Below are 23,286 nucleotides of genomic sequence, written 5' to 3'. Positions count from 1 at the left end.
TTTTGTTTTACCATTTTCCTACTTTCTCCGGCTCCCTGTCCAGCGACACAGGGGATATAGGAGATGGCTGGCTCTCCAGCAGCCTTGCAGGACTATGAGGCACTCTTGAGGATAAAAGCCGTAAGACCCCCAGCCAGAAAGACAGCAGGGTCTGACTGCTCTGCCCTGGCTTCTTTTATGTGAGAGAGACATAAAATTCCAGCCATGCCAGTGTTATTTCCAGCCAAACTCAATTTTTAGCAGAGAATTTAATTTAGTCCCGGAAAGGGGAAGGTGTGCTGGCCATGGCAGCTCCTAGAACAATGGTTGGCTAAGTGGAGGCAGTTGAATGTGGGTGGAGGGGACCATAAGGACATACCCACTGCAGACTGGAAAGCTGGTGACCTGTGTCACATCGTGGGAATCGTGGTGAAACTGTCACCTGGCCCACCTTGGCAGGCAGACCACACACAGACCAAGACGGCAGAATGAGGGGAAATGGTGAGGGAAACATTTGGAATTCTGTCAAGGTTGGTCCCTTCTCGCCACATCTCCCAGAGGAAGGCGGGCTCGGCTGGAGCAGCCACTGCAGCACAGATAGTAGGACGCACTGCTTTCGGGTGGGGGGGGGGGCTCCGCTGTGCCTATGGCCTCCTGGTGGGAGCTCTGCAGGGCTGTCCCCCAGACGGCAGCACGTTTGAGGGATGCCCCGTCACAGGGCCCACCCCATTGTTATTTCCCAAAGCTCCACTGGCACCAGCCATGGGGACCCTCCCCAGGTCATCTGCTGACCTGTGGGACAGTCAAATCTGAGACAGCCCTTCCCTCAAGGAGCAACCAGCATGGGAGGGGCAGCAGTGAGCAGGGGTGTGATGGCAGCAGAGGGTGGCATCCTGACCCCCATGTTGTGAGGGAGCATGTGTGAGGGGAAGCCCCACGGATCTGGGGGCAAGGCCAGGCCATCCCTTTACCTCTACACTGGCTCCCAGCTGGGGCTGCAGCGTGGGGGAAAGGTCAGGACCCAACAGGTGAAGGGGGGCCCAGGGGTGCGCAGGGTCCCAGGGCATGGCCAATGCCCCCGAGCATGCATATGAGCCCCAAGTCGGGAGAAGGAACCAGAGAGCTGCTGGGTATGGGGGGAACCCTGAGGCTCCCCTCTCACTCTGGCCCACCTTCTGTGGGGTCCACAGCAGCCCCGCTCCTCTCGGGCTTGTCCATCTGGTGCTGGAGGCTGGGCCCTGAGGTTTCGGTCCGCTAAGAGTACCCGCCAGGCCTGGGGCTCACTCCCGTGGGCTGGTCTCAGGGCCGAGATGGCTCTCATCTGTGGGGGGAGGACCTGGTCACACAGCTCCCCACCCTTCCTCCAGCCCCAGCTGCCAACTCATTTCACTGCCACAGAATTCCCTCCATGCAGGCCTCGCCCCACAGAGGGTTCTATCAGCTCTAGAACTTTCCCATCTTTCCCATGTCAGTCCTGAATGCCCTGGTAACCCACACTTGGTCCTCCTTCCATCTAGTCCCAGGCTCAGGCCCAGGTCTGGGCGGCAGGCCCCTCCCCTGGGAGGCCCAGCTGCTTCCCCAGACACCCATTCATTACACTGATATTTAGATTCCAACGGTGTGCCTGACCCCTCACCCCCTCATTTGCCAAAACGCCTCTGTCTTCCTGTTCAGAGAACTTTCAAGAGACTTTCCAAGTTCTGCTTGGGAACAGTGTGGCTCCCAGGGCACCAGCTGGCATCTCCTGCAATTATCCTGCAATTACAGGGAAAATTTTAATTTCACAATAATTAGAAATATCAACTGCAGCTCAGGCCTTCAAAACTAATGGAATTTTAATGGGCAGCTGCTTAGGTTACAGCCAAGAATAGGAACTCTCCACCGAGCGCAGAGCCTAGAGCCCTGAGCACTGGCCTCTGTGCGTGCGGAAGGCACCGTCCGCCCAGCAGGCCCGAGCGAAGGTGGGGAAGTGAGATTCAGGGGCGATGGGACTCCCCCTGGCAGGTGGAGTGCAACCTGCATCCCAGACTGGGGCCCCCAGTTCAGTATATTTCTCCTAACACGTAGCCCTTCCCCACGTCAGCCCAGCCCACAGCCTCCACTCTTGGGTTTGAGCTTCTTCCCAGCCCGGGGCCAGTGCCCACCTCCCCCGGCTCCCGCAGCCTTGGCCCACAAAAGCCTTCCTCCGAACGGGATACAAGGCTTCCACTCAGGCCGCGCTGGCCACAGGCAGACAGCCAGGGGTTTGGGAGGCTCACCTCACTTGCATCTCAGAATTATAGGCTGCTGTCCCAGAGCCATCATTTCTCATGTACTGTCTGGTTTTCAGCTGTTTGAAGTATGGGGCGGTGGGTCTCCAGCCAGCTCCTGTGAGGTCAGCATGGCGGATAGTGGAAATTAGTGGTGTCTGTTGGTGGGCAAAGATTTTGCTTTTGAGAAAATCAGAATTATCTAATTTATTTTTCTTTACTGGCTAGAGCTTTTCATGTCCTAAGAAATCTTCACCAATATCACGAAGATGTTTTCCCCTATCGTATTCTAGAAGCCATGACTGTGTTTAAGACTTTTGGGACTTTGAGCCGTCTCCAATTAATTATTGTCTATGATGTGAGTTAGATAACAAGTTTCTTCCTCCTCCCGACTCCCCTCCCATGATTATCCAGCTATTCCAGCACCGTTTGTGAAGTCTTTCCCTTCCCTACTGAGTTGTTTTCATGCCTTTGTCAAAAAGGCAATCCATTGGGCAGGAGTGGGGCCGCCGGCCTCTCTGCTTTATCCCGATCGCTGCAGCTTTATAGCAGGAAGGTCTGGAGGTCAGATGGTGTAAGTCTTCCAACTCTGTTTCGTTCCAAAATTGTTTCGGTTAGTCCGAATCTTTTGCATTTCCAAATACATTTTAAATCAGCTCACCAATTTGTACCCCCACAAAGCCTGCTGAAATTTGCATGGGGATGGCGTTCAACTCCAGATCAACTTGAAGAGAACTGACACGTTACCAATCAGCATTGAGTCTCACAATTTATGAACGTGGTCCACTCCTCTCTTTGGAGAAGCCTAGTGCACTCTTTATTAAACTTACTCCTCAGTGTGTTAATTTTCCAATTGTTTGTTGATAGTGTAGAGAAATGCAATTGAGGTTTGTATTTGTAGCCTGCAAGCTTGCTAAAGTCTCTTATTAGTCTGGTAGCTTTTTAAATAAACTCCTTAGGACTTTCTCTGTTCACAATGATGCTTTCTGTGAAAAAAAGGTGCTTTGCTTTTTGCTCTTTAATCTATATGGTTTTTATTTCTTTTTCTTGCTTAACTCCTCTGGCTAGAACCCCAGTACAATGTTGAAAATAAGTGGTAAGAGCAGCATTGTTGCTTTATTCCTGACGTTAGGGGGAAAATAGCCTCTCACCAGTGAGTATGATGTTAGCTGTAGGTTTTCCATAGATGTCCTTTATCAGACTGAAGAAGTTTCCTTCTATTTTTAGTCTATTTAGAATTTTTAATTATAAAAGGCATTGAATTTTGACAAATGGTTTCTCTGCATTTATTGAGATAACTACAAGATTTTTCTCCTTCATTTTGTTAATGTGATGAATATAATGATTGCTTTTCAAATGTTAAACCAACCTTGCATTCCTGGGATGAACTATGTTTGTTCATACTGTGTTGTTACTCAATTTAGCAATATTTTTCTAAGGACTTTTGTGCCCATGTTCATGAGAACGTGCAATTTCCTTTTCTCATGATGTCTTTGTCAGGTTTTGATATCAGAGTTATGCAAGCTTCAAAAAGTGAGTTCAAGAGTATTCAGTCTTTCTCTATTTTTTGAAAAAGTTTGTGTAAGAATGGTATTATTTCTCCCTTAAATTTTGATTTATTCCCACACCATATGGTTTTGGGGTTTTCTTTGTGGGTAAGTTTCTTTATGGAAAATGCTGGCTTTTTCCCTGAAATTTTATTATGAATAATTTCAACCACTCAGAAAAATAGACAGAATTGTATAATGAACAGTCATGTCCATTTCCTAGAATGACATTTTATTATACTTTCCTTGTCAGATATTTATTCATCACTCCATCTTACTTTCTGATGCAGCCCTAAGTAAGTTGCAGACATCAGCACACTTCCCCTTAAAGGTTCTGAATTATCAATTCAATTTCTTTAACCGATACAGGGCTATTCAAACTTTCTATTTATTCTTGTGTAATCGTGTTGTGTTGTCAAAGGAATTTTTCCATTTTATATAAGTTATCGAATGTGTTGTCCTAAAGTTGTTCATATTTATATTTTACTATTCTTGAAATATCTGTGGGCTCTGTAATGATATTCCTGATATTAGTAGCTTGTGTTTTCCCTCTATTTTTCATTAGTCTGATTAAGACTAATGAAATTTTATTAATCTTTTTGGAAGACCAACTTTGGCCTCTCTTGGGTTATTTTTTTTCTGTGGTTTAGCTGTTCTCCATTTCATTAATTTTCACTCTTATTATTTTCTTCTTTCTGTTTACTTTAGATTTAATTTGCTCTTCATTTTGTAGCTTTTTAATGTGGGACTTAGATCATTCATTTCAAACTACCTTTTCCAATATAAGCATTTTAAATTATGCATTTATCTATAAGAACTTTAGCTACATACCACAAATTTGGGTATATTATGTTTTCCTTACTATTCAGTTAAAATATTTTAAAATTTTTCTTTGTGATTTCTTCTTTGACTTGTGGATTATTTAGAAGTGTGTTAACTTAATTGTCAAAAGTTAAATACTTTTCTAGATATTGTTATTGATTTCTGTTGTTAGAAAACATATGCTATATGGCTTCAATCCTTTAAAATTAATAAAATTTATTTTATGGCTCAACATATGTTCTCACTTGGGAAATGTTCCATGAGAAGAATCTGCACTCTATAGTGAATGGGTGGTCTTCTATAAATATCAATTAAGTTAGATTGTTTGATGGTGTTCAAATCTTTTATATCCTAACTGATTATTTTGTCTGGTTTTCTCATCAATTTATGATAGAAAAATGTTAAAATGTTCAGCTGTAAGTATGGTTTTGTCTATTATTATTTGTCTTCTTTATTTCTCACAATTTTTGCTTCACATATTTGAAGATATAGCCACGGCAGTTTTCTTATGGTTATTTTTCCATTTTATTTTAATCCTTTCACTTTCAATCTAAATGTGTTTTTATGTTTAGAGTGTGTCTCTGTCAAAGAAAATATAGCAGGGTTTTTTAAAATATCCAGTCTGCCATGCCTTGTCTTTTAATTGGCGTGTTTAGTCTATTTATATGTAATGTAATTATTGATATAGTTAGATTCAAGTCTACCTATAATCTTGCTAATTATTTTCTATTTGTCCTGTTTGTTCTTTATTCTTTTGTTCTTTCTTTCCTGTCTTCTTTTGAATTAACTGATTTAAGTTTTTAAAAATGTTGTCTCTACCATTGGGTTTTTAGCTACAATGCTCTGTATTACTTTTTAGAGTTTGCTCTCGGGCTTCCAATACGTATCCTTGATTTACCTCAGTCTACTCTGAAATTGTATTATACTACTTCATGTATAATGAAAGACCTTTCATCATATAATTCTGTTTCTTTCATCTTTTGTGCTCTCGTTGCATATAATTTGCATGTTCTTATGTTACAAACCTCGTAAATACAATATTATTATTTTTCCCTTAAATGTTCAATTGTCTTTAAAGAAATGAAGAAAAGGGAAATATAGTCTTTCATATTTACACACATATTCACCATTTCTACTTTCTCTTCACTCCTTTGTGTAGATCCAAGTTTTCATCTGGCATCGTTTCCCTTCAGCCTAGAGAATTTCTTTTAGCGTTTCTTGTAGAGTGAATATGCTGCCAGTGGATTCACTCAGATTTTGTTTATCTGAAAATGCCTTTATTGTTCATAGATATTTTCACTGGATATAGAATTGTCGGTTAACAGTTTTCCCTCCTTTAGAGAAGTGCCTCTTTTGTCTTTGGGCCTCCATTGTTTCCTATAAGAACTCAACCATTTTTGTTATTCTACTAAAACATCTAATGTATCTTTATTTCTTTGGCTGCATTGAAGATTTCAGTTTTTATTTTCAGCGATTTGTTCCTATGTGTGTTTTCTTTGTAATTATCCTTCTTAGGGTTTGTTGAGTTTTAAGATCTATGGATCATTTTTTAAAAATCAAATTTGAGAAAATTTTGGCCACTATTTCTTCAAATATATTTCCCCCATTTTATAATTCTGGGCCTCTAATTACACATATGTCACTTGATATTATCCCGTAGGTCACAGGTGTTCTTTTCATTTGATTTAGTCAATTTTTTCCTCTGTGATTTAGTTAGTATTATCCATATTGATGTGTCTTCAAGTTCACTGAATATTTTTGTGTCTAGAAGCCTAGCCAATACGTTTTTAAAATTTTCAAATATTGTGATACTGTAGTTTTCAATTTTTGAATTTCTTTTGCGACTTTAGAGTTTCCATTTCTTTTCCAAAATACCCCATCTCTTTATCTATTATTTCCATCTTTACCTGTAAATTCTTCTACATATTCATAATATTTTTTTTATATTACATGTGTGCTAATTTCTATTACTGGATCATCTGAGATCTACATGTTTTGATTGTGTTTTCTTTTGACTATAGGTCAAAATCTTCACGTCTTGTAATTTTTATCCCATTCCAGACATTTGTGCAAATGAACAGTGGAGACTAATAATATGCAATGTTTTGTTTTGATTTTATTCTGCTTATTTCCCACAGAATACAAACTGTTTCCTCAGTTTGGGTGAGGAGTTTAACATTCAGATTTCTCCAAGAGTCAAGTTGACTCTGGAACTGGGACACAGCTTTACTTATTTTGAGTTTACCTATGTTCACCCCAACCTTCCACATCCTATTCCACTGCAGCCTTTTTTTATCTTTTTATCTTGTCAGAATTGGAGCTGGGAACCCAACTACAGTTTCAGACATATTGGATTCACTGTAGATTTAACTCTGGCAGAGCACTGGAATCCCAGCACGGTGAGACTTTGGAGGACTAAATGATATCGCTCTGCTTTCCAGCCTTTCCTCTCACTCTCTTTGTATAATTTGAGTCTGAGTGGGTGAAGGTAGACTGGTGGGGCTGAGCGACTTGTTATCTAAGACTGGGCTGGTTCCTCTTCACCCCTGCAACTCCACCCACTAATATGTGGGCCAGACTTCCGTTACAGGTATGGCTGCCATACTCTGTTTAGTGATGAAGAGCTCGTCTTTCTCGGGCATTCAGTTCTTAAACATTTTCTTGCATCTCCTTGTCTACTAACGCCATAGAAAAGTACAGTTTTTCCCTCCCTGGGTTTTTCTTGTAACCATGGGAGCAAAAGTCTTTTGCATCCTTCCACACTCCAGCTGGAAGAGGAAGTACCACTTTCTTTCCTTCATTTTGCTTCACTTTGAAAATGCTTGCGTTGAAATAGAAGGTAACAAACTTGTCAGGTCCTTCTCTTCAGGTGGACCGAATGCCACAGACTCACATAATGGTGTTGACGTCTATTTGCCTTGCTTTCCTTCATATTTCTATTTGTGATTATTTCCAGAGGTTCTCAGAAACTGACAGAGCCTTCGCAACAGCCCACTTGGCAGGTGGGGGGCGTTTTGCAATGCGAGTGTTCGCATTACTCCTCCGTTTATGTGCACATCGGGCGAGACCTAACGGTGAAGTGGGTGACGCCATGGCAGACCGGCAACAAGATGGACGCTGACACTAACGTTGCGAATCCTTTTATTTAATAAGATTCATTTACATTTTCAAAAATCAAATAAAACAATCTTACCTTCAAATACTTTAGAAGATGGTCAAGAGAAGAGTGTGATAATGGTACTATCGCAGTGGGCAAAGGAAAAGGTAAACGAGCCCAAATTTTGGCCGGAAACCCAGAAGCCTTTCTTGTGCCAACTGTGACATAGTCTGAATTTGTTATTGGGAGACATGGCTGTGAGGCTGCTGGCCGTGATGATAGGCTCTGCAATCATTCAAAGACTGTTGGATAGCTTCTGCATCTGCCCAGAGGTGGACCATCTTGATGAAACATGTATTACATCTACCCTTATACTCACCCTCAGAAACACAAAAGAATGCCACCGAAATGCTGTTAAAGGAATTAGATTTAATTTATAGAAGACTCAAGCTGCATTAGAAGAGTTAAGTGAAATGCCTAGCAGAATATCCTCAGCGAATCGCTGTCTTCAGAGGAAAATAAAACTGATTTCAAATTTGCTCTATTCCAATCACTCAGTATGTTGATTGCTATTAATAACATTAGAAAAAGCTGACCAAGAAAGAAGATACAGAAATAAGCAAGGTTGACTAGTTCATGTTTTAAGAATTAAATGCATTGTTTTTAATTGGAGAGAAAATGGGCTTTCTGCACACGTCTCCTGCCTGGGGCCAGGCACCCTCCCTGCTCCTCAGGGAGAGGCCCCGGAAGCCCACCCTGTAGCGGGATCTGGAGGGGATGATAGGAACATCTGGGAAAACACCCAGATCGCCTGTCTGGGAGCTCCCAGGGCTCACAGCATGCCTTTGTACAATTCTCTACTAATTCTCAGGAGGGGACGGAGGGGAGCTTTGCTGCCAATAAACGCTGTACTAGTGGCGGGAAAATGCCCTTGCTGGCCGGGACCTGACACTCCTGTGGTATCAGCAACTGGGGCTGTGACTGGGAAATGGCACCCAGAGAAAACGACGAGGCCCAACTCCTTCAGGTGTGACAGGCAGTATCTTTGCCCAGCCTGGCATGTCTCTGGTTATTCGTGAAGTCCATTGGAGGTGGGACGACTAGTTGCCCGTTTGCCTGCAACTGGGAACCCAGGAACGCAGGAGTTGGGGTGCTAAGACCCAGAGAGGCCCAAGCAAACCCAGACAGTGTGTCCCCTACAAGGGACAGGTCACACTTTTCACCCTGCCATCTGGAATATCTAGCACCATGCAATTGGTGAGTTGAAAAGCATTTCTCATGATACAACCAAAATGTAACTTTCTTTGTTTTCTCCTCTTTCCCACCCCAGCTGATGCTGTGGGGCAAACTTCTGCCTGCCCTAAAAACTTCTGGCTGGCCTTTGGATTTTAGGTTTCTCTTAAATAAAAAGGCAGCTTTCCGTAACTTCAGTAGCAAATCCAGTGTCGATTTAGAATTTGTCCTAATCCATGCTCTCAAGTCTGAGATGTTAACCAAAGTTCCATACTGATTTCAAGTCAAGCCCTCCTGCCCCTGTACCCCTGTCCTGGGCCTGCTCTGGGCTAGGGTGGGGTGGGGGTGTCTGCTCCCCCCTCCATCCACACTGCACCCCAGCCAGGCGCCCCCTTTCTGACCCTTGCAGGTGGAGTGTGGGGTGGGGGAGAGGGAGAGGTCGGAGGGGTCAGGGATGACCTTCTGTGACCCAACCTGGGGAGCTGGCTTCCTGCAGCTGGGCCTGGGGTGCTCAGCGTCTTCTCTCTGTGGCCGCTTTCCTGGGTTCTTGGGGGGGGACCCTGGCTTCCTTCCTTGGCCTGGAGGAACTGGGGTCCACTCCTGTCTTTGCTGTGGATGCTTTGTCTCTCGGGGTGCCAGGTAAACAGGATGACGGGTGGTCCACGGGAACCCGGCATCCCTCATGCCCACAGACTCAGGACGTGGGATGGGCTGGGCCGCCTGAGATGCACTTGGGTCCCCTGTGTCCCCTCTGCAGCAGACACAGTGACACCTGGACATGGAGGGGCAGCACCTCCCCCCACACTGGCAGTGGGGCCTGCAGTAGGGCACTCCACAGAGTCTCTCTCCAAACTCTCTTCCACTCTGCAGTGGGTGAGCTGGCCCAGGGGCCGTGTCTCGTCTCCACTGTCACACCCCGTTACCCCTGAACTCCTGCTGTCACCTGGACGCAGGCAGACCTTGGCTCTGGCCCGCTCGTGCTGGGGGGTAGGAGTGGGTATGACTTCACCCCCTGAGCCTGTTTTATTATCTGACAGTTGGGATAGTACTCATAACACCCATGTTGTGAGGCTGGCTGGCTAGGATGATGCCCAGAAAGTTCCCCACACAGGACCCATTATCACCATAGAAAATGCAGGAAGCACGTGTGGGTGGGGAGGAGCCCGCACAGGGGGAGAAAGCCAGGTCCTCTCCAAGGTGTCGCTGGGGGCTGTCAGTCCCTGGAGGTGGGTGTGGGCCTCCCTTTGGCCGCTGCCTCCCGAACTCTCTGTTGCTGCTGCAAATCCTAGAGGTCTGATACCAGCCTGAGGCTCGTCCACTCGCACACCTGCTGCACCCCGGCAGGAGAAGGAAGATGAGCCTTGGGGCTCCGGCCCTCCAGTGCCCGCCCACCTGCCGGGGGACGCTGTGTGCCGCCTGTCGCCCCAGGATGCGGAGCTCGGGGGGCAGCTCTCAGTGGTCGCTGGGTCCCAGACAGAGGAGGGCACACAACAGACAGGGTGGCCTCTCTGGCCAGCCATGCCGTCACTCCTCTCCTCCCGGCCAGCTGTGCCCCACGTGGCTTCACTGGGCTGCCCCTCTGGGCCCTGCAATGCCCTGGTGCATACAGAGCATTCGCAAAGCTTGGAGCCAGCACGGGAGGCAGGAGGCCAGGCCGGGCATGATACACACTGGGAAGGCTCTCCCCAGCACGTGTGTCCCTGAGCCTCAGTCTCTCTATCTGTAAATGGGTGTGTGCAGGGTTGTAGGGGGATTAAAGGGCCTAGGTGGGCAAAGTACCCAGTAGGCACCTAATTGGCATGGCTGTTGGTGCCAATCCTGCGAAAGGGAACCCAGCACAGAACCAGGGGCTGTCTCTGCAGGACGTGGCCTTAGCCTGGAACATGCTGGACAAGGCCCCGGCCCGTGGCCTCAGCTCGTGCACACATCAGGGAGCAACCCAGAGGAAGTCACCGTGTTCAGGAAAGCGTCGCTCATTCCTTCGGAATCCTGGTCTGAAAGGTGAGTTCTTGGGCCTCCTGTTCACTGAGTGTCCAGGAAAGGAAGCCTCAGAGGGCAAGGCGCTGTGTCCACTCGGGAGCGCAGCATGCAGCGCAATGGTGAGTGTGGGCCTGCTCACGGCACTCAAGATGCTTGTAATTTCCCTGGCTTGAGGGGACGCTTTCTGGTTTATTTCATGTTTATTTTCTGCGAAGGAAAACACTCTCCTAACAGACATTTTCCCCAAAAGGGGACTTCCCAGCACAAGTGACGCTGTGACAGCAGAGACACTTCACAGTTGGGTCTGCACACACAGGCGGTGTTCAGGCCACACAGGGGGCTTCCTCTCCTGCCCTGTGAACTCGCCGAGGCCGGCCTGCCCGCCGGACCTCCCTGTCCTTGGCCACCGGCACCCTGCACCATCCTTCTTGGGGCCCCAGGAAGAATGAAGTGTGTTCCATTGTGGGAACAATGTGTGCTGGTCAGTTATTATACATTTTGTTCAGTAACAACATGGTCGATTTAATTAACGCCTGTTCCATTTGGTGACGATGTCCCTGATTAACCGGAGTTCTATTGAGCAACAATATGCTCAATTTAATTGATTTCATGCGTTCTGGTTAAAAACATTGTGCTTCATTTGATTTATTTCATCTGTTCAGTGATCCTAATGAGTTCCAAAACACAGGGGTGCAGCAGGGGCGGGGGGTGTTGGGAGATTCTTGTTCCCTGGGGATTCTTGTTCCCTGGAAATCAGGAGGGCCTCCTGAGGGGGGGCTTGGAGCCGAGCATCAGGTGGGGGCAGGTGCGAGCTGGGCCTGGGTGGGGCCCTCAGCCCACCCTAAGTGTCGGTGTCCCCTGGCTGCCCCAAGGACCTTGCCTTTGTCTGGTCCTGTGGCCTCCTTGGTTCTTGTTCCAGGGCCCCGCCCTCCCTTCCATCCCACTGACTGCAGCCTTTCAAGTCCACCGTGGCTCCTTCCCCAGGGTGCTTTCCTTTCCGGGGCAGCTCACTGTCCCTGCTCCCCAGTCACCCCCCGCCCCCACCCTCTCTGTTGTCCCTCCCCTCTACACAGTCAAGGGCTTTTCCAGAAACACAAATCTGCCCAGTCTCCTGGACATGGTTCCCAAACCCTTGCCAAGTGACCCTGCAGGCCTCTGCCAGCTGGCCACCCGTGGGCCATCGCACCTGCTGGGCTGGTCTACCGTGAGTTCTTGGAGCCCTAGACGTTGTGGCCCCACGCCTGGCATTCGTTTGGCACAGGTGGTCCATCGTGGTACTTCCTGGTCAGTAGCTCCAGGGTCGGGGTGAATAGTGTGGGGGCATAAGACAGATGTGAACTTGACCATCTTACAGAGGGATAGGATGGTGACAGGTGTGTGTTGGGTCTGGTGGGTGCATGGGCGGGGCTCCCTTCCACTGGGGTGGGGGTGGGGTGGGGTGTGGTGCGTGACACCTGAGCCGATCTCTGACAGTTGAGGAGGCAGCCAGCAGGTGTGGCAGCAGGTGGCATTTCTGCCTGCCCGCCAAGGACAGGGAGCATGAAGGGCACCAACTGGAGAGGGGTGGAGAGGACCTCGGCCCGCAGGCCTGCTGTATGCTCTGACCTGGCCTCATGTCTAGCTGGCTGCAAGGTCCCCCGGTCCCATCGCCTCAACTCCTGGAAGGCAGAAAGGGGTTCTGTGGAGGGACGCCCAGACCCAAGCCTCGGGAATCAATCGATTCCTTAGTGCAGACAGTGGGCCCTGTGCAGGGCTACACGGCACAGGCAGGCTGGGGAGAGGGGCTGGCCGTGTGACGCTGGGTCCAGGAGGCCCTTCCACGTGGTATCCAGGGCGTGGGAGCAAGGGGTGCCATGGAGCTGTCAAGTTTTGGGAGCCAAATCCCAGCTTCTCTGCTTAGTGGTGCGCTGCTGCGGGACCCTGCTCCAGCCTTAATCTCCATCTGTAAATGGGCTGACACTAACACACCTACCTTGGAGGGTATGGCTGCATCCAGTGTGAGGGACACTCCTGGCATAGCTTGACACCAGGTCTTAGCTCCACGGTAGCCAGTGAGGTAATGACTCAGGCTGGTGGCTGGCTGGTGGCCTCAGGCTGAAGCAGGGTGCTGGGAAGATGGCTGAAGGTGCCAGGTGCTGGGCAGGGGAGAGCAGGTATCAGCCAGGGCGGAGGCAGTGTGGGATGTCCCTTTGCGCATGTCCTGCAAGTAGGCCAGGGGCTGGGGAAGCTGACCTGGTGATATCCATGTGGCAGAGGGAGTAGACACCAGAGAAATATGTGTGTGCCCCCTCGCTCTCTTCCTCTCTCTTTCTCTCCCTCTCCCTTCATGCTCCCTCACCCTCTCTCCCTTTCTCTCCCTTTTCTCTGCCCCACAACCCTGGCACCCCCTTCTCTGGGCTGCCCCTGCTCTCCCAGCCCTAGGGGTGGTTCCTGGCCCCCGCCCTGCTTTTCTATCTCTGCTCTACACCACCCCTCTGGATCCTCTGTAGATTGGGCCTTTACTGGACTCGAGTTCTCAAGTTTCCCTGTTTGAGAATGCCATGTGTTTCCTCCTGGGACCCGAAGTAATAACACAAGACTTGATGATGATGAGCTGCCAAAAAAGGACTTGGGAGACACAGGGGGAGAGGGAAAGAGAGACAGTGGTATCCTCAGAGTCAAGCAAAGCAGATGACACACTCAGAAGAGGAAGGGGACAGGAGCAGAGCTTCAGCAAGTCGCCAGGGTGTGCAGAGTTTGGAGAGTGGACAGGCAGCGAGTGGTGTATTTAAAGGGGAAAGAAGGCAGGAGAGAAGGAGGCATGGTGGGCCAGAAGGAAGGAGCAGAGCATCCAGCATTGGAGAAAGGAAACAAGAGGCTGAACAAGGAGGCCAACCTAAAGAGGTGGCTGGGACAAGTCTAGAGAAGGCAGAATTCCAGGAGGCGGGAGCGTGACATGATCAGAAGGAGACAGTGCTCTCCGACTGCTCTCCTGCCCCTACCCCTTGTACAGAGGGTTGGACTTGGGTGCTTGTCTCAGAAGACCACAGACTGGGGGGCCTTAGAGAGAACAGGAACTAATTTCTCATGGTTCTGGGGGCTGGAAGCCTGAGATCAAATCGCCAGCAGATTTGGAATCTGCTGAGAACCCACTTCCTGATTCATGGACAGTGTTTTCTTACTGTCACCTCGAAGGTGGAGGGGACAAGGGGGCACTGTGGGGTCTTTTATAAGGTACTAATCCCCTTCGTGGTGGCTCCACACGCATGACCCAATCTCCTCCCCAAAGCCCCACCTCCAAATACCATCACATGGGGGTGTTAGGCTTCAACACATGAATTTGGGGCGGGAGACATACATTCAGTCCATAGCAGTGCTGTTGTAGAGACAGTGGCCCCCAGCCACAGAGTCACCGTTTCCTGCCCTCTGGTAGCAGAGCAGGGCGTGTGCTTCTACCAGGGCCAGTTCCACATTCCATGGCGCTGTCCAGGTATTTCATTTGCAAACACGGCGGAAGATGCCTACTGATAACAGCCCAGGTAGTGAAAACATTGCCCTTGCTGTCATTCTGGGAGCATAACTTAGACTTCCTTGTTGTTGGGGTCAGTGGAGGGACTGGAGTGTGACGGCTGGTGGCTTTGTCCTTAGGCTGTAACATGCAACCCAGCAGGCTCCAGCCGGGTTTGGTGCTGGCGGCAAAACTGAAAGCCAGGGCCCAGCTAGTCAGGCGTCCTGGACCTGATACCCCGCCACTCCCCGCACTTAGGTCGTGCAGTACGTGTCCGGTGGACTGCTTCCTGAAAATCCTCTGGTGGGTCACTGGGAGGAAAGGAAACGGAATTCCCAAATAGTGACTGCGGGGGAAGACAAGCGGAGGCAGGGAGAGCTGCCTGGAGGCCCTCCGGGGTCAGAGGAGTCTGGGCAAGCCGCGGAAGCAGGTCCCGGGGCCCTCCCCGGGGTCGGCTGGGCACCCGCGTGCCTGGCCTCTGCGCCTGTTGGAGGACGGGGGGGACCCCGCGCTTCCTATCTGCTCTTCGTTAAACATAAAACCATTTCCCGTGGGATGCAGTCTCCACGAACATCAAAGTCCGCGGAAGGCAGTCGGAGGAGGGGGCGGGGCGGCCTTGGCGGGGGCACAGGAGACTGGGCGCGGGTCGAGAGGCGACCCGAGCTGGGGGTCGGCAGGGGACCCGGGGTTAGGATTCGGGTGGGAACCCGGTGTCGGGAGACCGGAGGGGACCGAGGCGGGGGCGCAGGGCTTCCTCCGGAGAAGCTGGCCCAGCGGCCAAGCTTGAGCAGCGGAAGTCCCGCCCCTGCCCGGAGGCCCCGCCCCAGACCCGCCCCTCAGGCCCCGCCCCTCGTTTCTTCTTACCTTCGTCTTCTGTATGCTCCGCCCCTAGGGCCGGGACGCGCGTCCAGTTTCCCGCCCCCTGGAGGCTCCGAACCACCCACACACCGCGCACCGCTGCCCCCTCCTGAGACCCGCCCACGCCCTGGAGGCCACGCCCATCTCGCCGGAGACCACGCCCCCGACGACCACGCCCCCGGAGGGCCCGCCCCATCGACCCCGCCCCGGGCCCGCCCCTTGCTCCGGGCCGCGGAGGCAGCGGGGACCGTTGGGCGCGCGGGCGGCGCGGTCTCCGCCGGCGGAGGAGCGGCCGGTAGGTTGCGGGCGGGAGGCAGGGCCGCCCCGCCTCCGCTTTCTTTCTTTTCTAGGCGCGCGCTCGCGCCCTTCGCGGGCCGGCCCCGCCCAGCGCGGCGGAGGCTGAAGGGGCGTCCGGGGGGCCGGCCCCTCAGGGCCGCTGTCCCTCGGGACCCGGCCCCCGGGCCGCCGGCTGCTCTCCTTTTGTTCCCGGGCCCAACTCCGGGGGCCGGTCGTGGGCCCGGCGCGGGTGTGGTCGCTGTGAAGCCGGCCGGGTGCTGGCGGGAGTGCACGGGCCGGGCCGGGCGGGCGAGAACCGGGGCCTGCGTGTCCGCCGCGGGCGCTCGTGCCGCGCGGTCCTGGCTTCCTGGCCGAGCCCAACAGGCGCCGCATTGTTTGGGCAGAGGCTGTCTCCAGAGACCCAACTCTGGAAGTTCAGTGCCGCCGCCTCCTGCCGGCCCCGGTCCCCGGCTCTGCTGCCGCTCCGGGGAGGTGGGATGCAGACAGAGCGGCCCCGGGCTGGTGGGGTGCAGGCAGAGCGGCCCCGGGCTGGTGGGGTGCAGACAGAGCCGCCCCGGGCTGGTGGGGTGCAGACAGAGCGGCCCCGGGCTGGTGGGGTGCAGACAGAGCCGCCCCGGGCTGGTGGGGTGCAGACAGAGCGGCCCCGGGCTGGTGGGGTGCAGACAGAGCCGCCCCGGGCTGGTGGGGTGCAGACAGAGCGGCCCCGGGCTGGTGGGGTGCAGACAGAGCCGCCCCGGGCTGGTGGGGTGCAGACAGAGCGGCCCCGGGCTGGTGGGGTGCAGGCAGAGCGGCCCCGGGCTGGTGGGGTGCAGACAGAGCGGCCCCGGGCTGGTGGGGTGCAGACAGAGCGGCCCCGGGCTGGTGGGGTGCAGACAGAGCCGCCCCGGGCTGGTGGGGTGCAGACAGAGCCGCCCCGGGCTGGTGGGGTGCAGACAGAGCGGCCCCGGGGTGGTGGGGTGCAGACAGAGCCGCCCCGGGCTGGTGGGGTGCAGACAGAGCGGCCCCGGGCTGGTGGGGTGCAGACAGAGCCGCCCCGGGCTGGTGGGGTGCAGACAGAGCGGCCCCGGGCTGGTGGGGTGCAGACAGAGCCGCCCCGGGCTGGTGGGGTGCAGACAGAGCGGCCCCGGGCTGGTGGGGTGCAGACAGAGCCGCCCCGGGCTGGTGGGGTGCAGACAGAGCGGCCCCGGGCTGGTGGGGTGCAGGCAGAGCGGCCCCGGGCTGGTGGGGTGCAGGCAGAGCGGCCCCGGGCTGGTGGGGTGCAGACAGAGCGGCCCCGGGCTGGTGGGGTGCAGACAGAGCGGCCCCGGGCTGGTGGGGTGCAGACAGAGCGGCCCCGGGCTGGTGGGGTGCAGACAGAGCCGCCCCGGGCTGGTGGGGTGCAGACAGAGCGGCCCCGGGCTGGTGGGGTGCAGACAGAGCGGCCCCGGGCTGGTGGGGTGCAGACAGAGCGGCCCCGGGCTGGTGGGGTGCAGACAGAGCGGCCCCGGGCTGGTGGGGTGCAGACAGAGCGGCCCCGGGCTGGTGGGGTGCAGACAGAGCGGCCCCGGGCTGGTGGGGTGCAGGCAGAGCGGCCCCGGGCTGGTGGGGTGCAGACAGAGCGGCCCCGGGCTGGTGGGGTGCAGACAGAGCGGCCCCGGGCTGGTGGGGTGCAGACAGAGCCGCCCCGGGCTGGTGGGGTGCAGACAGAGCGGCCCCGGGCTGGTGGGGTGCAGACAGAGCCGCCCCGGGCTGGTGGGGTGCAGACAGAGCGGCCCCGGGCTGGTGGGGTGCAGACAGAGCGGCCCCGGGGTGGTGGGGTGCAGACAGAGCGGCCCCGGGGTGGTGGGGTGCAGGCAGAGCGGCCCCGGGCTGGTGGGGTGCAGACAGAGCGGCCCCGGGGAGGTGGGGTGCAGGCAGAGCGGCCCCGGGCTGTTGGGGTGCAGACAGAGCGGCCCCGGGCTGGTGGGGTGCAGACAGAGCGGCCCCGGGCTGGTGGGGTGCAGACAGAGCGGCCCCGGGCTGGTGGGGTGCAGACAGAGCGGCCCCGGGGAGGTGGGGTGCAGGCAGAGCGGCCCCGGGCTGTTGGGGTGCAGACAGAGCGGCCCCGGGCTGGTGGGGTGCAGGCAGAGCGGCCCCGGGCTGGTGGGGTGCAGACAGAGCGGCCCCGGGCTGGTGGGGTGCAGACAGAGCGGCCCCGGGGTGGTGGGGTGCAGGCAGAGCGGCCCCAGGCTGGTGGGGTGCAGGCAGAGCGGCCCCGGGGTGGTGGGGTGCAGACAGAGCGGCCCCGGGCTGGTGGGGTGCAGGCAGAGCGGCCCCGGGCTGGTGGGGTGCAGGCAGAGCGGCCCCGGGCTGGTGGGGTGCAGGCAGAGCGGCCCCGGGCTGGTGGGGTGCAGGCAGAGCGGCCCCGGGCTGGTGGGGTGCAGACAGAGCGGCCCCGGGCTGGTGGGGTGTAGACAGAGCAGCTCCAGGGTTGTGGGGTGTAGACAAAGCGGCCCCGGGGTAGTGGGGTGTAGACAGAGTGGCTCCAGGGTTGTGGGGTGTAGACAAAGTGGCCCCAGAGTGGTGGGGTGTAGACAGAGCAGCTCCAGGGTTATGGGGTGTAGACAGAGCGGCCCCAGAGTGGTGGGGTGTAGACAGAGCGGCCCAAAGTTGTGGGGTGTAGACAGAGCAGCTCTGGGGTTATGGGGTGTAGACAGAACGGCCCCGGGGTGGTGGGGTGTAGACAGAGCGGTTCCAGGGTTATGGGGTGTAGACAGAGTGGCCCCGGGGTGGTGGGGTGTAGACAGAGTGGCCCCGGGGTGGTGGGGTGTAGACAGAGTGGCCTGGGGTGGTGGGGTGTAGACAGAGCGGCCCAGAGTGGTGGAGGGTGGGCAGAAACCCCCGAGTGGGCTGCCTGGCCTGGCACCTGCCTGGCTGCTCTGCAGGGATGTGCCCTTGGGCCGGTGAGCACCCTGTCTGTGTCTCAGTTTCTTCATTGGTGGGTGGGGTTCGTCATGGGACGTGCCATGGGGCAGGCAGGCGCTGAGTGGATCTGCCCGGAGTCCTTAGCGTGCTCAGGGTCACTTACCTGCGTGGTCGCAGCTGCTGTGACTCAAAGCCCACTTGTAAGGCCCCAGACCTGCAGGGGGGCGGCAGTGAGGTCTGCGTGGAAAAGGGCCCCACACTTACTTCCGAGAGGAGGAGAGAAGGGTGGCGAGGCAGGTCCCTGGACAGGGGTGACGTCCTGAAGAGTCCTGTGAGCTTTACAAAGGGTCTGAGACTCAGCCTGGAGTGCGCAGTGGGTGGAGGGCGGCGAGTAGGAGAGAACGTGTTTAAGTTTTACTTTAGAAACACAGTTGTCACGTCACAGTGTGAAGTTTCATAAAAATGCCTCCCTGCCCTGTGGTTTTAAGGACCAGAGATAATGGGCCTTGAGTGCCCGCAAGGACCTCTGCTTCAGGGTTGCTCCTCAGGTGGTGACGGCCTATTGTTGAGGCGTCCACTGCCAGGGCACTGGGTGACTGATGACGAGGGACACCTCTGGGTGGGGCTGAGGAAAGACCACGGACTTGGGCTGTGGAGGGGGTGGCAGGAAGGGGCAGCGACAGGTGGCTGGAGGGCTCAAGGTGGCAGTGCCGTGGCGCGGGTCAGGAGGTGTGGAGGGAGACGCTGAGCAGGCGTGTGGCAGAGAGGCGGGGGCTGGAGGCTCATGGGCCTCAAGGTCAAGGGTAGGCCTTTCTAGAATGATGGCGTCTGAGAGGATGGCGTCAGTAGCCAGGCAGAGGAGCAGCTAGGGGGCTGGTGAGGGCCAGAGGAGATGGCCCCGGTCCCAGGCAGGGCCTGTGATGTCGGGAGGTGGGGCAGCTCCAGGTTTGGGGTGAAAGTGCTCAAGATGGCCGTGAAGGAATAATGAAAGGAAGCGAGGCTGTGCCCACAGCCTGCACCTCCACTGCAGAAGGTGACAGTGTGTTCATTTCTGATTTTACTCTCTTTTGACATGTTGTATCTTTGTCTGAAAAGGGCCAAACAAAACAGAGTGAAGGAGAAAGCAACGTGTTAGTTATGACAACACATTCTGTGTGGCAGGCACAGAATCAGTGAGCCAGAGTATTTTCATTTTCATTGAATTTGGTGGCATTCCTGTAAGCATTTTACTTTCTTAATTAGCATGTGTGTGGTTCCCGTGGCTGTTGAAACAAATTACCACCCACTTGGGAGCTTTAACAACAGGAATTTATTCCCTCACAGTTCTGGATGCAAGAAGTCGGAAATGGTCTCCCTGGGCTGAAACCCAGGGGCCGCTTCGGGAGGTTCCAGGGAGATCTGTTCCTGTCCCTTTCAGCTCCTGGAAATTGTCCCCAGTCCTTGGCCCCGCCTGACAGCCCAGTGCCCACCGCCCTCGCTTCTGCCGCTGTCACATCCTATGTTCAAGTCCCCCCCTTACACCCCAAGGACACTGGTGATCGCTCGCATCCACTCCCACCTGCATAACCCAGGATCCTCTCCCAACTCAGGGTTCTTGAGTTCATCACCCCTGCAAAGTGTTCCCTGTTAGGTGACATTCACAGTTCCAGGGGCCAGGACCTGCTGTCTCTGGGGACTACCCCTGAGCCTAGCACAGTGCTCCTGACTGCTTCTGGAAGGACTGTGGTTCTTCCCACTCCTGCCCTGGTCCCTCGGGCATGTCTGTCAGAGGGGCTGCCACTGCCCCTGTGTCCAGATGGGCCTAGTGGTTTCCCTGCTCTGCCCTGGAAGAGAGACTGGGGCTGTACTAGGAAGGGCATCCCAGGAAAGAAGATAAACCTGGCTTGGGGTTCGAGTCTGGTCGATCACTCATTCTTTACCTTTTGGGGTTGGTGGCCACCAGGGCTTTGGCCATCTGATGAAAACTATAGTCTCTCTCCAGAAGTATACACACATGTACACGGGATTTTAATATGGGCACAAGTTTTCCTGTGATTTACAGGGGGCTCACATTTCAAAAGTTCACCAGCTTCATCCATGAAGGAGGCCCTGTGCTCCAGGCAGAGGACTCTTCTGTTGGAGCTGTCTCAGAGAAAACATGGAGTTCGTCCTGTTTTCCTTTCTTCCCTCCTTTCCAGTGGCCTTGCTCTCCCCAACACTGTAGACATGGTGATTTCCCAATGCGTGTGTTTCCCAATCTTTTTCCTTGTTTACACATTTGTAGACATATAGACACACGCACACACAGACACACACTCCATGCTATTTACATATCTTTTTCTACATCTTGTTTTTGTCCCTTATTCTTCTGGGACACTAGCTGAAGCTAAGCCTACTGGATTTAAGAATCAGACCGTAGGCCTTCTGTCCTGCTTCTCCTCATCTCTGAGATGCAGTCATCTTCAGGTATAGCTGCTAATTAAGCTGCTCTTTTAAACTATGTATGTAGACATTATCTTTTGATTTCTCTCAAAAGTGTGGAGGAAGCTTTAGCTTTCCTCTCTATCCATCACTGCTCCCCCTCCCTCCATTTCTCAACGTTACTATATCACCTTTTGGTTAAACCAGTGGTCATTGCTTACCTTTTTTATAGCTCTATTGTTCATTACCGAACTGCACAGTACACTCGAGCACAACTCCTTTCTCATCCAACCCTGTCACTCATCTATCCCCAAACTCCTTTTCCTTACATCCAGCACACGCTCCACCACACCCCTTTTGTGGTTGTTGGGAGACTTCCTGCCCCAGTCTTCTGGTCCCAGAGACCTGCATGCAGCTGCCGACTGGGTTTCTCTGTGCTGTTCTCCCTCTGTGATGGGCCTCTGTGTTCTGTCTGGGCTTACTCCTTCTTTTGTTGAAGTACATGCTCTTGACAACTAAGAAACGTTACATAGATTTTTCTTTTGTCTTTGATTTAAAAAATACCTTTACCCTTCAGTTAACTTTTAGTTTAGCTGGGTATAGAAATCTACTGAAAAGTATTTCCTTAGCATTTTGAAGATGTGGCTTGACTGTATTTAGTTTCCAGCACTGGTGGGAAGTCTGTTCCTTTCTGATTTCAGTTTTCTGTGTGGGATTTGGCCCCACGTAGCTCATAGGAGCGGCTTTTGTTCCCTGTGTTCTGCAATGTCCCATGATTGTACTTGTTCTCATTACTGGGGGTGTCGGCAGGAAGCACGTGGTGGCACCTTCAGATTGAGGACTGATGTTTTGTATCATTCCAAGATAATTTTCTTCCAATTTTGTGTCTTTTCTTTCCTGAACTCATTTATTTGGAGGTTTGATTTCCTGGGCTGATGCTCTAATCTCCTGATATTTTTTCTCCTTTTGTTGGTCTCTTTGATGTTTGTCCTGCTCTTGGGAAATGGCTTTCCATCATCTTCCAACTCTCCCATTATTTGTTTTATTTCCATTATTCTTTTTGGTTTTCAAAAGTTCTTTTAAATTTTGATTTCCTTTTTCTATTTTTTAAAATAATATCTCATTCTTCATTTAAAGATGTAAGATCTTTTAGAAGATAATTAAGAATACTTTGAGTTTTTATTCTGTTTTTTGTTTTTCCTTTTTTCCTTCTGTTTGCACTAGACTATATTCTCCATGAAACCAGGGATTTTTTTTCCCCCTCATTATTATTAGTGGTTGAATTCAAACACCAAAATGCCTGGCACATAGAAGGAACACTACATAGTGTTTTGATCTGCTGTATTAGTACTGATTTTTGGCGGGTGAGGATTCAGATAGTTCTAACCGTTGCTGGAAAGGTGTTAAATAACATTGACTGTGGATCGGTCTCCTTCTGCCTTTAGTTCTTTCCAGTGTGGTTCATGTATTGAAGCCCTATTATCAGGCCCCCACACGTTTACGGTGATTCTGTCTTCCTGATGAATGGAGCTTTTGTGTCTAGGTCTATTTTGTCTGAGATTAGGACAGCGCCTCCAGCTTTCCCATGTTTGTTGTTTTCATGGTATAGCTTTTCCATTCTTTTACTCTCAGCCTACTCGTGTCTGTATATTCTAAGTCAGCTTCTTATAAAGCATATAGTTAGATGGGGCTTGCCTTTTTATCCAGTCTGATAGTTTTTGCTTTTGAATGTGAATGTTTTATCTATTTACATTTTTTTAATGTTTAAATATCCCCCAATTGAAGACTTTTTTATTAGCTAATAAATAAAGAATAAACACCATTTTTTTCCAAAGCAGCTTGGAGGGTGAGGCATAAATAATATTTGGAATACTCTTAAATCCAATTTTAAAAAGTGTTCATTATGGAAAATATTGAATAGATACAGAGTAAACAGAAGAATATGTACCTGTCACTCAGCTTTAACAACTGTTGATGTCCTGCCATTCTTTTTCAGCTCTACTCCACGTACTCCTCACTCCTCTCGTTGCAAAGTTTTTCATTTCCATTTCATATGAATATTAATATGGCTGATCTGTGTCTCCCACTTTGTATTCTATTTGCCCTATTTTTTGTTGTTGCTGTTTTTCCTTTCCTATCTTGTTTTGGGTTAATTGAATATGTACTTATATGTATACACACACACACTCACACACATATATGTACATGTACATAATATATGTGTGTATTTGTAATATACATACACATTTTTTAGTATTCTATCTTAATTTCTCTATGGGCTTTTTTGGCTATACTTCTAAGCATTCCTTTTTTTTTTTTCTATAATTTTATTTTTTTTGTCAGACAAACATAGTTGTTTTTTCCCCCCAGGACTTTATTGGGGAACAGTGTGTACTTCCAGGACTTTTTCCAAGTCAAGTTGTTGTCCTTTCAGTCTTAGTTGTGGAGGGTGCC

General features: G+C 52.1%; 1 protein-coding gene across 4 annotated transcripts in view; it reads left to right on the top strand.

Annotated features, from left to right (window-relative positions):
• The first annotated feature begins 10,812 nt into the window (after positions 1 to 10,812).
• Positions 10,813 to 23,286, top strand: part of RGS12 (regulator of G protein signaling 12) — a 156,388-nt gene continuing 143,914 nt past the window's right edge. For 3 of the 4 annotated variants that reach the window (XR_013994151.1, XM_081062130.1, XM_081062132.1), the window contains exon 1: positions 15,461 to 15,547. The gene's annotated coding sequence lies outside the window, so the exon portion shown is untranslated. Of the gene's footprint in view, positions 10,929 to 15,460; positions 15,548 to 23,286 lie in introns of those variants that run through there. The other variant, XM_081062131.1, reaches the window with a different exon arrangement.

This window comes from Rhinolophus hipposideros, assembly GCF_964194185.1.
Source record: "Rhinolophus hipposideros genome assembly, chromosome: 1".
In the NCBI taxonomy this organism is placed as follows: domain Eukaryota; kingdom Metazoa; phylum Chordata; class Mammalia; order Chiroptera; family Rhinolophidae; genus Rhinolophus; species Rhinolophus hipposideros.
This window is presented reverse-complemented; position numbering and strand designations above follow the sequence as displayed.